The sequence below is a fragment of the Trichechus manatus genome, unplaced genomic scaffold (assembly GCF_000243295.1).
Source record: "Trichechus manatus latirostris isolate Lorelei unplaced genomic scaffold, TriManLat1.0 scaffold00059, whole genome shotgun sequence".
In the NCBI taxonomy this organism is placed as follows: domain Eukaryota; kingdom Metazoa; phylum Chordata; class Mammalia; order Sirenia; family Trichechidae; genus Trichechus; species Trichechus manatus.
The window spans coordinates 3,288,404-3,300,180 of NW_004443995.1; the positions used below are offsets into that span (position 1 = coordinate 3,288,404).

Here is an 11,777-nt window from a genome sequence, read left to right on the forward strand (position 1 = left end):
AGGTCAAGTTGGCTGATTGTGCCCTTTAGGTCTTCTGTATCTTTGCTGAGTTTCTTCTTAGTTGTTCTGTCCTTTACCGAGAGTGGTGTGTTGAAGTCTCCTACTATTATTGTGGAACTGTCGATTTCTCTTTTCAGTGTTGTTAGAGTTTGTTTTACATATTTTGGAGCCCCTGGTTCCACAGTTGTCTTGATTTACTTCTTTTATTCCAAGATCAAGAGTTATAAACAGCAACTTTATAAATACTTGATATAGTCTTGAGCACATTAGGTTGTTCCTCTTAAAGAAAACTTATTCTTAAAAATGGACAGAAGAGAGTTTGACCATCTTAATCTGTTTAATCCAAGCCCCTCTCACCTTTATGCAGGTTCTTTGAGGCTGTGCGGCCAGGCTTTATGGTCACGTTGCCGAGAGGCTAAAGAAGCACCTCCATTTACTGCAGGCTTATCTAACGTCTGTGTTCCTTAACCGGTTCACAGCGCTCATGAGAATACACATTTATATAACCATCTCATGTTATTGGAAAGCAATTTGGTGATATCAAGACCCTTAAAATGTTTATATCTTAAGATCTAGTAATTCTAGATCTTTCCTGAGGCAGTATCAGAGGTGTGGTCAGGAATATATGTCCAGGCAGCTCACAAGAACTCCAGCTCTGGATCTGAAGGCCAACTCTGCCACCTCCTTATTGTGCAAGCTTGCACAATATATTTAACTAACTGCCCTGTGCCTCACTTTACTCAATCTGTCAAATGGTAAAATAATAGGTTGTTACAAAGGTTAAATTAGTTAAGATGCATAAAAAACTTGAAACAGTGCCTGTCACATAGTCAGCAATTCAACAAATGTTAACTCGTATTAGCTGTTATTCCAAACACAGGTCTGAGTGCAGATGGGAGCTGTGGAACCCTGGTCGGCATGGCCTGTGAGAAAAAAGGAACCCTCACATTGGAGGCCCGTATTCCAGAATACCTCAGGACTGAGATGGGGAACCCTGGGCGGCCTGCCATTGCCCCCAGCCCCCCTCCCAGCTCTCCTGTGACAGCTCAGACAATGGCGCCCCCTGGTTTACTGCAAGTGCTGAGGGTGGAAAGAGAGCTGCTTTTTGCAGGCCTTGTCACTATCTTTCCTTGTCACAGTGCCAACCAGGCTTCTGGGGCTTGTAAGGTCACTGCTACCTTAGAGGGGTTTTCCCATTTTCTCTTCTTAATGGACCATCATTAATTAATATCTATGCTGTGCCCCTAGTATGCCCAGAACACAGAAAGTACCCAGATGACACAATAGCTATCCTCATTAAGGGTGTATTTAAAGGGGCCACATTTCTAAGAAATCATTGATTGCTGTTGTTTTACTATTAAAAATGCTCTTAGGAAAAGAAAATCATCCAGTGAGAAGCACAGGTCAAGAATTATGTATCCTGAGAGCTCTAGTTTTTGTCCCTTGGACCCCAATGGGAGAACTTGTATGTCAGAACCTGGACTCAGCTCTACTGGGCATTCTTGTAAATACAGTTATTGCCAAGTTGTCCTTGAAGCACTTGGGGGCCCATGGAAGGAGACAATTTTGCAGATGTCTCAGGACTTTTCAGTCCCTGGGTGGTGCAAACAGTTAACACCCTCAGCTGCTAACAAGAAGTTTAGAAATTCAAGTCCACCCAGAGGCACCTTGGAAGAAAAGCCTGTCAATTTACTCTCCAGAAAATTGGACATTGAAAACTCTGTAACACAGAGTTGTACTCCATGACACACATAAGGTCATCATGAGTTGAAGTAATTCAATACAATAACAACAATAGCAAAAAAAACTTTGTTTGCAATGGACAAGGACTCCTCGGCAAAATTTTGCTTAAAGCTCCTATATTTAAAATTAAATCATCTGATGTTGCAACTAGGAATATCTGAGAAAACAATATGGATTTGAGACTTATCTTGGAAAGCACATGAGCTCAGCTCTTTATAGCACATGGCTCTGAGGTCAGGTAACAGAAAGTTCTGTTAAAGCTCCACACTTTAGTCTTCTGGGAAGCGTGGGACACATCAGAGGTAGGAAATGCACCCACGTGAGAACACCAGCTTTGGAGGGTCCCCAGGTGGGATCTCAGTCAGGGTATATTTAGCTCCTTAATATATCAAAGAACACAGATTAGAAGCTGCCTGCCCAAACACCCCTTAAGGGATATCATTTTCCTAGTTGTTTCCACAGAGTGCTGTCAGGAAGCCTATCTGACTTTTCTAAAGTCAGAAATCGGCCCTTTGGCTCCTTGCAGTTTCTAGAGTCAACAGTTTGAGGAATTTCAGTGAAGTTCTACCCCCCACAAATCCCTTTTGGAATTTTGCCTCTAGGAAACAGCCTCTGCTGAATTCATTTCCAATTATCTTCAAACATCCAAAGGAGTGTCTAAGAAATTGATACCTTCCTATTGTATAAAGTAACAGACTTGAATGTTTTACTTCTAGAGAAACAAAAGACAAACTGCACACCCAAACTGAGAGGTTCCAGAAGGGCATTTCAGGTCCACCTTTTATTCTTAGATAAACCTTCAACATGGATAAGCAAGATCAACAATGAACTCAGGGGTGATTTCAAACCGTGTTTAATTTATACTCAGGAGTCCCTGGGTGGTGTAAACAGTTAGTGCACTCAGCTGCTAACTGAAAGGATGGAGTTTTCAAGTCTACCCAGAGGTGCCTTGGAAGAAAGATCTGGTGATTGACTTCCAAAAATTTGGCCATTAAAAATCCTATGGGCACAGTTCTACTCTGACACACATGGGGTTGCCATGAGTTGGAGTTGACTCAAGGGCAACAGTTTTTTTGTTTTGTTTGTTTTTTAAACTTATGTTCATTAAGTCCCTGTGAGGGAGATTTCTACAGTCCTGGTGGTGCAATGATTAAGCGCTTGGCTGCTAACTGAATGGTTGTTGGTTCAAACCCCCCAGCAACTCTGCAGGAGAAAGACCTGGTGATCTGCTTCCGTAAACATTGTTGTTATTGTTGTGCCATGGAGTTGATTTCGACTCATAGCGACCCATGTGACAGAGTAGAAGTGCCCCATATGGTTTTCTAGGCTGTAATCTTTACAGGAGCAGATCGCCAGGTCTTTTCTCCCGTAGGGCCACTGGGTGGGTTTGAACCACCAACGTTTTGATTAGCAGCCGAGCACTTAACCATTGCACTACCAAGGTTCCTTCTGTAAAGATGACAGCCAAGAAAACATTATAGGGCAGTGCTATTCTGTCACACGGGGTCACTATGAGTCGGAATCAGCTCGACGGCACCCAACAACAACAACTAGCTGTGTGAGTTTGTTCAAGTTACTTAACGCCTCTGTGCTCCAGTTTCCTTAAAATGAGGATTGTAACTGTACCTACTTTAAGGGGTTAGAGAGGACTAAGTGAGATAATATGTAAAGAATGTGGCATAGTGCCTGGCACAGAGTAAGCACTCAATAAATGATAGCTATTATTACAATTAGTATTTATCATTGTCATAATATTTCATCTACTCATGCTGTAAAAATTCTTTGGTTTCATAAGCCCATGAGAACAGTCTTCAGTATTTAAAAGCTTTACAGGAATATTTTTATTGTAGTCTCCTATTTTAGCATTAGCTTATGTAAATGCTGTATCTCAAAATTATGCTGTAAACATGTGAAATACCAAGCCTGAGAAGCTCACACTTCTGGTGACGAGAGAAGCCTTATGGAGTCCCCATCATCCCTCTCATCAGGCCATCACCTAGGGGTGCTTTTCAGGTGGAAACTAGCCAGAAAGAAGTCAGGATTCCTGAGGCCTGTGGGGGAGGGTCCCGGAGGGCGGGATGTTGTGCACCTGTCCTTCCCCTTCAGAGCCCACACCCCACTGGGAGCAGCTCTTGCAGAGTCACAGCCCCTTTCCTTAACAAGACCACCGCAGGGGAAGACTAACCCTCCCACTCTCTGGCTCGCCTACCACTCCGGGAGACCTCAGCCTCATGTGGAAACTACCTGGTGTTTCTGTATGCTAGGATGAAACATACATGCTGCTTTGGGTCAAGCTCATTTTAAAAATAACGCTTGCTTCTAACCCACAAAAAAAAGACCAGATTTACTGACCTAAAGGAGACTGGAGAAATCCCGAGAGTATTGCCCCCAGACACCCTTTTAGCTCAGTGGTGAAGTTACCTCCCAGGTTCACTGTTCAGCCTGGGAGTGGACAGCCCCGTAAAACCAAATGAGACTAACGAGGTACAGGAGTCCAGTGACAAGGGCCAGAAAGCAGAAGGGGACAAGGAAGCTGGTGATAGAGAACCCATGGTTGAGTAAGGATATTGTTGATGTGTTGTGAGATTGTTAACCATCGCCATAGGGCAACATTTGTAGTAACTGTTGAATGAGAAACTATTTTGTTCTGTAAACCTTCATCTTAAGTGAGAATAACAGCACAATTCGAAGAGCGTAGTCAATGTCACTGAACTGTGCATGCAGAAATTTTTGAAATGGTGTATCTTTGGCTATGTGCATTTTCACCAAAAAAAAAACAAAAAAGGTTGAGAAGTTAGAGGGTTAATATGTTGTGGGGTTGTTAACCAATGTCATAAAACAACATGTGTACTTCTGTTTTATGAGAAACTATTTGTTCTGTAAGCCTTCACCTGAAGTACAATTAAAAAAAAAAAAAATAACGCTTGCACTCTGATTTAATTCCTCCAGGAGCCAGAAAAATGTAGTGGCTTTGTAGATAATAGGTACCAATGCTGGGGGGTTAGGATTATGGAGAGATTTATAAAGAATAGATATTAAAGGGAGTCCCTGAGTAGCTCAGCTGCTAACCGAAAGGTTTGGAGGGTCAAATCCACCTAGAGCCACCTCAAAAGAAAGGCTTGGCAACCTACTTCCAAAATATTAGCCATTGAAAACCCTATGAAGCACACACAGTTCTTCTCTGACACACATGGGGTCGCTATAAGTCGGAGTCAATTCCACAGCAACTGGTTTTTAGATATTCTTTAATATCTAAAGGTCATGACTGAACTTTTAGCTTTATCTAAAAACTAAACTGCACATCTTCAGTTTGTCATTAAACACAGGTTCTGAGTGCACTGACTGCATGCCACGAACATCAGAAAGGAAAGGACAAAACTCTTTCATCAAAGCTGTCAGAGGTCTCATTTCTGACAAGGGGGTTAAGTCCATTCAATGGGGAAAGAAGAGTCTCTTCAATAAATGGTGCTGGGAAAATTGGATTTCCACATGCAGAAAAATAAAACAGGACCTATGCCTCACACCATATACAAGAACAAATTAAAAATGTATAAGACCTAATTGTGCAAACTAAAACCATAAAATTCTTAAAACAAAATGCAGGAGTAACACTGTCAGGCCTAGCTTTGAACAATGGATTATCTAATATAATTACAAAAGTACAAAGTGCAAAAGACAAAATAAATAAATGGGACCTCATAAAAATGAAAAGGACCCCTGCTGGCACAGTGGTTAAGAGCTCGGCTGCTAATCAAAAGGTCGGCAGTTCAAATCCACCAGCCGCTCCTTGGAAACCCTATGGGGCAGTTCTACTCTGTCCTACAAGGTCGCTATGAGTGGGAATTGACTCGATGGCAAAGGGTTTGGTTTGGTTTGGTTTTTGGTTAAAAATGAAAAATTTTTCTTCATCAAAAGACTTTTCCAAAAAATGAAAAGACAAGCTATGGACTGAAAGAATATTTTCACAAACCATACATCTGACAAGAATCTAATAATCAAAACTTATATAAAACTTTGACAACATAACAACAAAAATACAAAAAACCCAATCATAAAATAGGCAAGGGACTTAAATAGACATTTCACCAAAGAGGACATTCAAATGGCCACCAGACACATGAAAATATGCTCAGTGTCATTAGTCATCAGAGAGATGCAAATCAAAACTACAATGAGCTATGACATATCTGACAAGGGTCTAATCCCTAAAATCTACAAAATACTTCAACACCTCACCAACAAAAAGACAAATGATCCAATTAAAAATGGGCAAAGGATATGAACAGACACTTCACCAACGAAGACATTCAAGCAGCTAGCAGACACATTAAGAAATGCTCCCGATCACTAGCCATTAGAGGAATGCAAATCAAAACTACAATGAGATACCATCTCACCTGGACAATACAGGCACTAATAAAAAAAAAAAAACAGAAATAATAAACATTGGGGAGGTTGCGGGGAGATTGGAACTCTTATGCACTGCTAGTGGGAATGTAAAATGGTACAACCACTATGGAAAACGATATAGCACTTCCTTAAAAAGTTAGAAATAGAAATACCATAGGACCCAGCATTCCCACTCCTAGGAATATATCCTAGAGAAATAGGAGCCATCAAGCAAATAGACATATGTACACCCATGCTCACTGCAGCAGTATTCAAAATAGCAAAAAGATGGAAACAACCTAACTGCCCATCAGATGAACGGATAAACAAACTATGGTACATACACATAATGGAATACTGTGCAACAATAAAGAACAATGGTGAATCCGAAAAACATCTTACAACATGGATGAATCTGGAGGGCATTATGCTGATTGAAATAAGTCAATCACAAAAGGACAAATATTGTATGAGACCACTATTATAAAAACTCAAGAAAAGGTTTACAGACAGAAAAAAACAATCTTTGATGGTTATGAGGGTGGGGAGGGCGAATCACTAACTAGACAGTAGACAAGTGTCAACACTGGTGAAGGGAAAGTCAACACAGCATAGGGGAAGTCAGCACAACGTGACCAAGGCAAAGTCACAGAAGTTTCCTAGACACATCCAAACACCTTCAGGGACTGAGCTGCTGGGGCTGAGGGCTGGGGACCATAGCCACTGGGGACATCTAGGTCAACTGGCATAACACAGTTCATAAAGAAAATGTTCTACATCCTACTTTAGTGAGTAGTGTCTTACAAGCGGCCATCTAAGATACATCTATCGGTCCCATCCTGTCTGGAGCAAAGGAGAATGAAGAAAACCAAAGACACGAGGGAGATAATTAGCCCAAAGAGCTAAAGGATCACATTAACCACAGCCTCCACCAGCCTAAGCTCAGAAGTAGATCGTGCCCTGCTACCACCACTGACCGCTCTAACAGGTTCACAATAGAGAGTCCTGGACAGTGCGGGAGAAAAATGTAGAACAAAATTCAAATTCACAAAAAAAAAACAAACTTCCTAGTCTGCCAGAGACTGGAAGAACCCCCGAGACTATGGCTCCCAGACACCCTGCTAACTTAGAACTGAAGCCATTCCCGAGCCCACTTTTCAAACAAAGATTAGAAAACAGTAACACAGGTTAGGAACATGCTTCTTAGTTCAATCAAATACATGAGACCAAATGGGCAACTCCTGCGCAAAAGCAAAACGAGAAGGCAGGAAGGGACAAGAAAACTGGACAAATGGACATGGGGATCCTGGGGTAGAAAGGGGGAGAGTCCTGTCACATTGCAGGGATTACAACCGATGTCACAAAACAATATGTGTATAAATTTTTGAATGAGAAGGTAACTTGAGCTGTAAACTTTCACCTAAAGCACAATAAAATTAAAAACAAACAAACAAACCCACAGTGAGATAGCATTTCACTCCCACTAGGATGGCTAAGATAAAACACAAACAAACAAACAAAAAACAGAAAATAACAAACGGTGGTGAGGATGTGGGGAAATTGGAACCCTTATCCATTGCTGGTAGGAATGCAAAATAGTGCAGCCGATGTGGAAAACAGTGTAACAGTTCCTCAAAAAACTAAAAATAGAACTATCAGATGACCCAACAATTCCACTCCTAGGTATATACCTAAAAGACTTGAAAGCAGAGACTCAACACCAATGTTCATCGCAACACTATTCACAATAGCCAAAAGGTAGAAACAACCTAAATGCCCATCAACAGATGAATGCATAAACAAAATGTGGTACATACATACAATGGAATACTACTCAGCCAGCAGCAGAAATGAATTCTTGATACTTGCTATAATATGAAGACATTATGTGAGCAAAATAAGCCAATCACAAAATGACAAATATTGTATGGCCTCACTTATATAAAAAGACAAGAAAAGGCAAATGTTCAGAGATCAAAGTTTATTAGTGGTTATGAGGGGAAAGAACCCTGGTGGCACAGCGGTTAAGTGCTGAGCTGCTAACCCAAAGGTCAGCACTTCAAACTCACCAGCTGCTCTGCAGGAGAGAGAGACGTGGCAGTCTGCTTCCATAAAGATTACAGGCTTGGAAACCCCATGGGGCAGTTCTATTCTGTTCTATAGGGTCACAATGAGTCAGAATTAACTCCACAGCATTGGGTTTGGTTTGGGTATGGGTACCAGGGGTGTTAACAGTGATGAAAAAATTAAGTTGATTTAAGGGTAGGGTTACACAGCTGATTATTGTAATTGCTGTCAGTAAGTTGTACACCCGTAAAAAGCTGAATTGGCAAAAGTTGTGTGATAGATGTATTTACAACATTGCAGGAATTAAAAAAAAAGAGTAGCTGCTGAGGCTGCTTGGGTACAACCAAACACCTCATGAGATTTGGTTCTTTGGTTTGGAGGTTTAGGGTCATGATTTCAGGAACATCCCGGTTAATTGGCCTAATAATGTGTATAGTGCTTCATTCTACCTCCTAGTTCATTGCTTTTAAAAGCTTGCAAGTGGCCATCTAAGGCACAATTGTTCTCTATTCACCTGGAGCAACAGAGGAAGGAGAGTCAGGAATAGGAGGAGGATATGGAATGGGTGGCTAATTGCCTCTGTGAACAACTGCCTCCTTTGCCATGAGACCAGAAAAACTGGATGGTGCCCGGCTACTGTTACTGAACATTTTGATCAAAAATTCCATAGAAGAATCCTGATCAAAAGGCAGAAAATGTAGAATAGAATTTCAAATTCTCATGGACTCCAGACTTTCTGGAGCCATGGAGGATGGATGAACCCCTGAAACCACTGCTCTGAGATAATCTTTAAACTTTAAACCAAAACTATCCCCTGAAGTCTTCTTAAAACTTTAAACCAAAACTATCCCCTGAAGTCTTCTTAAAACCAAACAACAGTTTAGCTTAACTAGTAAAAAAAGTTCTGCCTTGAGCATCATGCTCTTTTAACAACTATCTATATGGGATCAAATTGACAACAGCTACTCAAAGATTAGATAGGAATCTTAGGGGGCAGGGATGTTAATGAGGGAGGAACAACTCAGAAAAGGAGGTTGAGAATAATTGCACAACTCAAAGAATGCAATGTCACTACATGCAGAAACTGTTGAATTGGTATATGTTTTGCTGTGTATATTTTCAACAACAATAACAAAATAAATAAATTTTAAAAAATCAAAAGAAAGATAATATTTGTGGCACATGAAAACTATATGAAATTCAAATTTCAGTATCCATAAATTAAGTTTTATCGAAACACACACACACATACGTGTGCGCACACATACAAAAAGCTGCCAGAGGTGATTTTTCTGTTCAGCAGCAGGCAGGACTTTCCAAAGCAGTTCCCAGGGTCTTTGATTTTCCACTCCGCACCCCCCCGCAACTGCCCCTTTGCAGATCTGAGTGACAGCAAACCTCCTCACGTGACATGTGTGGCTCTCTGTGCTTCCTTGGTGCCAAATGGGGTATCCAAGATGCTGAAATCAGGCACCAAAGACCAGTGCCTCAACAGCGTTTCACCCTCACTCAATCACAAGCCAGAAACCAGAAGAACCCCAGGGGCGAGGCTGGCTAAGCCATCTCAGGGTCTCAGCCCCATCTCACACAGTGTCCTGTAGGCTTCACTGCTTCTCACTTCAGCAGTCAAGGACAAACGCTCTTCCTCATTCCACAGCCCCACTGCAGACAGCCGTAGTACCCTTTGAGCACTTTTATGGGGCAGTAAAACTTTACAGCCTGCCAGCTCTAAACCGTTCCCACATTTCTGAATGGACTTATTTATGACATACAAGACTACTATGGTTTGCCCTTTGAAAATACAAGCAGATATTAGACCCTTTCAAACGGGCTCAACTGAGCTACATGGGAAAAGAGCTGGCTTACAGAAACCTCGCAGTGGCAGAACTGAACTCCTGTGAGAAACTACGTAAGCAAATAAAGCAGCGTTTGAGTCTCACAACATCACTGGAAATAGCCTTATGTTTTGCCACATCCAGGTTGCTTTTGTGTCACATCCGGCTTGTGTCTCTCCCCCAAGTTTTTGCTTCCCTGCTCCGTTCTGCCAGGGCTGGCAGGGGTCACCACTATGAGTTTTGTCAGCAAATTCAGTCCATTTGTCAGTGAACTGGTCTTTTCCTTCTGCTCTTGAGCAAGCAAAACATTAAAACCAGGAGAAAGCCTAGCAACTCAATCACAACTCGTTTCCCCGAAACAGTGTCCAGGATTAACCAGCTAGCCCTCTCAAAAGAATCATCCCACACCTAGAAGCCCCCTTACCCGTGTTCCATAACAGCCACGCCTGTGTATCGGAGACGCGTCCCAGCCTCCTCGGATCTGGAGACTCAGCTCCCTGCAGCCTGCAGACAATTGGGCCCATTATAGTCATCAGGCTGCGGAGTTAAAGGGTGGCCTTACAAAAATATAAACAACTTGTCAGCACAAGCCAAGGGGGCGGGGCTGCACCATCAGGGACAATGGGAGCCAATGATCAGCCTCTCTGAGCTCAGTGTGCTTAAGATATTGTTTCATTCTGAAGACGGGGAGACGGGACTGAGGGACACTGAATGGGAAGGGTCAGAGTCCTCCTCGGCAGGATGGAAGGGTCCAGGTTGAAAAGTTTAATCCCCCCCATCCCCCCACAGAAGACCAGTTTCAGGAAGGTGTTGTTATGCCTCACACATAATAATGAACCTTTAAAATCCACAGATATCTGTGCTGCATTAGCCATCTTTTGTCTTCCGGGCTTAACGATTGCAGTATTCATAAGGTAGATAGGAGTTTTTCAATCAAAGAACAAAGTTCAAAGAAAATACTTTTATGACACACTTATTTTATTGAACAGAATATCTGATGAGAAGAACTTACCACATGTACAGAGAAAACACTTGATTTGATCATTATGGCTTCGGAACCCAGAGATACGGGCTTATTTTAATCCCCAAGTACACAAAATGATTCCAATCTGATGCGTCTATGTTTTTTAAATGCTTATTTAATTTGACCACACATATGCGAACAAGGCAGAAGTAAATTCAGTGTATTTGAAAGAAGGCAGGATGGCCATGGCTTCTTTCAGTCTCCCGAACTTAAATAAATTGTTTTTAAAGCTACTGTGTCAGCTTAACCTTTCAGTTGTTGTTAGGTGCCATTGAGTTGGTTCCGACTTAGCGACCCCTATACAGTAGAACAAAACACTGCCTGGTCCTGCACCAGCCTCACAACTGTTGCTGTGCTTGAGCCCATTGCTGCAGCCATTGTGTCAATCACCTCACTGAGGGTCTTCCTTTCTTTCACTGACCCTCTACTTTACCAAGCATGATGTCCTTTTTCAGGGACTGGTCCCTCCTGATAACATATCCAAAGTACATGAGATGAAGTCTCGCCATCCTTGATTCTAAGGAACATTCTGGCTGTACTTATTCCAAGACAGATTTATTCCTTCTTCTGGCAGTCCATGGTATATTCAGTATTCTTCACCAACACCACAACTCAAAGGCATCAGTTCTTCTTTGGTCTTCCTTATTCATTGTCAAGCTTTCGTGTTGCATATGAGGCTACTGAAAACACTATGGCTTGAGTCACTTTAGTCCTCAAAG

General features: G+C 41.9%; 1 protein-coding gene across 1 annotated transcript in view; it reads right to left on the reverse strand.

Moving 5' to 3' along the window:
- TRIM2 (tripartite motif containing 2) overlaps positions 1-10,535 on the reverse strand; it is a 151,423-nt gene extending 140,888 nt beyond the window's left edge. The window contains exon 1 of the mRNA XM_004378816.2: positions 10,459-10,535. The gene's annotated coding sequence lies outside the window, so the exon portion shown is untranslated. The remainder of the gene's footprint in view (positions 1-10,458) is intronic.
- Between the last annotated feature and the right edge of the window lie 1,242 nt (positions 10,536-11,777).